We start from the raw sequence: 3,350 nt of genomic DNA on the forward strand, positions 1-3,350 counted from the left end.
TTTTTTTTTTTTTTTTTTTTTTTTTTTTTTTTTTTGCCTCTTATTTGGATGTATATTCAAAGGACTGTGTATTAAAGTCAACTGGAATGGGATTGCATTGAAGTTTATTTGTTTACTTTTGATTTTTAAGGATTATTTTTCAATATAACTTTATTTCTTTAAATGTAAAATATTTACATGGCTCTGAAGTCAAAACTACTAGGAAGGTATATTTAGACAAGCCTACACACGCTTTCCTGTCTACCCTATTTCCTTCCTCTCCTCAGGTAATTTTAAACATTTTTTGTGGTTTATCTTTTCACTTAAAAATATTCCTCATTCAGAATTATTCCATTTTTTAAAAGCGTAAGTAGTATATAAGAGCATCAGTGACAGAAAGATACCATGGAGACCCTACAGCAGTATTAGAGCCATTAACATTTGTGTGCACCCTGTTACCTGTCTGTAATAGCCTGAGATTTCCTTTGCCCAGGCTAGAAAGGGTGCTTCTAGCATTTGACTCGACAACCTTTTTGTGTAGAGGTGCGTAGCTTAGTTCCTTTACTTACAAACAACATGTATGTGACATACGCACACTGTGAGCATCTCACCTGTTGTATGAAGCTGCTGTAATATTCAAATATGGATGTGCAAATCTCTGTTCCTATAAACAGGAAGGTGGAAAAAAAAACTTGCCTAAAAGAATCCAGTTTTGTATCTAAAAGCATCTCTCTATCTGTCATGGCTCATCTTATTTGTGTGTGTGTGTGTGTGTGTGTCTGTCTGTGTTGTGTGTCTATATTATATATAGCTCCAAGTGCCTTCTGCCTTTAAAGACAGGCTGCAACTTTTGAATGTGCTTGCTTTGTCTTGTCTGTTACTCTTTTCTGCTGAAAGGAGTACAGAATTCTCTCCTGGAATGCTTTGAAGCACAAGACAAAGGCAACTGACCTTTGGTTTGGGAGAAAAAAAAAAGGACAAGGAAGAGAAAATCAAGCCTGTTCATATGCCCTTGTACACAGAAGATGTGGAGGCAGAACTGAAAACGAGTGTCTTCTGCATCCAGGGGCTTTGGGAGAAAGCTCTCTGCGGCAGCACCCTTGCTTTTGCCTTGCCCCCAGATTGGATGTTGCAGAAGTAATTAGTGAACAAATCGATAGCCAGTGTTGTGACGTGACCACGACTGTTAATGCATCATTTTCCTCCTGGAAACTTGGTTTGCCTTACAGGCAGACCAGATTCTGTGTAAGCTCCTGACAACCCAAAAACCCAGAATAACTTCTGGAGTGTTTAATCTTTCCTCTTTGGTATGAGCGCTTTATGTACATACTCGCATTTAATTCTCACTGTGACCCTTTGAAGCAGTCTCCGTAAGAAGTGAAGGGACTTGTCTGAGGTCAGACAGCCAGAACATCTAGAGTGCATTTCTCTTTTATTTTTCCATGGCGGGGGAGGAGGAGGATGTATTCGTGATTATAATAAAAGTGCCATAGAATTTTGTCTTTAGAAAGGTGATAAATGCTGTTTTTTACATATCTCTTTCAATTAGACTTTATGAAGGATTCCCTAGATCTATGATTCAGGAATATGAGCAACAAGCCATAACTCCCAATCTGATCTCCTTCAAGGGGGACTTCAGAGAGGTTGGGCAATGCATTGAAGGCTTGAAGGACCAGCATTCTGGTCCTCATTGAACTTAAGCAACTCTTACTCCTAAGTCTGGGTCTCAGTTTTGCCATCTGTACAATTAAAGGGTTAGGCTCTCAGAGGTCTCAAACTGGCAGCCCAGAGTATGAACCTGGCTTACAGATGTGTTTTTTGTTTGATGGCCACAATGTATTTAAGAATAGAGAATATGAATGACTATAGGTAAGGAAAATGTTCTCTTTTTGCCACAGACCCCACCACTCCTAATTGCATTTCATCCAGGCTTTTTTATGCATATACATTTTCCATCTTGACCATTGCAATTTCTGGGCCTGAGGATCCTCTTAGGAATGACATTCTGTGGCTTCTTTGTATTTTTCTTTCCTGAGAATATTCATAACAATAATTTTAATAACAGCAGAAATTAGCATTTGTTGAATGATTCCTATGTGCTTCGCATTGGAACTAAGTACAAATGTCATCTCGTTCCCTTCTGATACCAACGCGGTGAGGGAGCTCTTATTGGAATCCATCCTTTGTGTATGATGAAGCTGAGACTCAGAGAGATAAAATGTCTGTTTAAGGTCATGCAGTGGTGGTAGATGGAAAAGCTGGAATTAAATATTGGTGTTTCTGAGCCCAAAGCCCATGCTCTTATCCAGGAGTAATATTCAAAGCACTTAACAACTCGTATGGGCCGGGTGCAGTGGCTCACGTCTGTAATCCCAGCACATTGGGAGGCAGAGGTGGGAGGATCACTTGAGGTCAGGAGTTCAAGACCAGCCTGGCCAACATGGTGAAACCCTGTCTCTACTAAAAATACAAAAATTAGCTGGGCGCAATGGTGTGTGCCTATAATCCCAGCTACTCGGAAGGCTGAGGCAGAAGAATTGCTTAAACCCGGGAGGTGGAGGTTGCAGTGAGCCAAGATCGCACCACTGCACTCCAGCCTGGGCTGCAGAATGAGACTCTGTCTCAACAAAATAAAACAAACAAACTCATATGGCATGGCTCTGACCCATCAGATGGATATTGGGTATAGGATAGCTGGCGTCCCAGGGAAGTGGTTGCAGTGGCCAGGTCATGCAGAGGGGGTGGGCACTGGAGTGAGATTGTAGGAGAAGCTATTTCCCAAGTTAAATTGGAGTATTGCTATATTCAACATCCAGTGCAACTGAACCGAGCTCTCCGGCTGAGTGTCCAGCTCCTAACCATCCCACTTGCTGTTTGTCATGCTGAGTAGAAGGCGTCTGTGGTGTCTTAAGGACCTACATCTGACACAACATACCAGAATCTCTGGGACACAGCTAGAGCAGTGTCAAGAGGGAAATTTATAGCACTAAATACCCACAGGAGAAAGTGGGAAAGATCTAAAATCGACACCCTAACATCACAATTAAAAGAATTCGAGAAGCAAGAGCAAACAAATTCAAAAGCTAGCAGAAAACAAGAAATAATTAAGATTACAGCAGGACTAAAGGAGATAGAGATGTGAAAAACCCTTCAAAAAATTGATGAATACAGGAGCTGGTGTTTTGAAAAGATTAAGAAAATAGACTACTCGCCAGATTAATAAAGAAGAAAAGAGAGAAGAATCCAATAGATACAATAAAATATGATAAAGGGGATATCACCACTGATCCCACAGAAATACAAACTGCTATCAGATAATACTATAAACACCTCTATGTAAATAAACTAGAAAATCTAGAAGAAATGGATAA

The sequence above is a fragment of the Rhinopithecus bieti genome, unplaced genomic scaffold (assembly GCF_001698545.2).
Source record: "Rhinopithecus bieti isolate Rb0 unplaced genomic scaffold, ASM169854v2 scaffold_11938, whole genome shotgun sequence".
Classification (NCBI taxonomy): domain Eukaryota; kingdom Metazoa; phylum Chordata; class Mammalia; order Primates; family Cercopithecidae; genus Rhinopithecus; species Rhinopithecus bieti.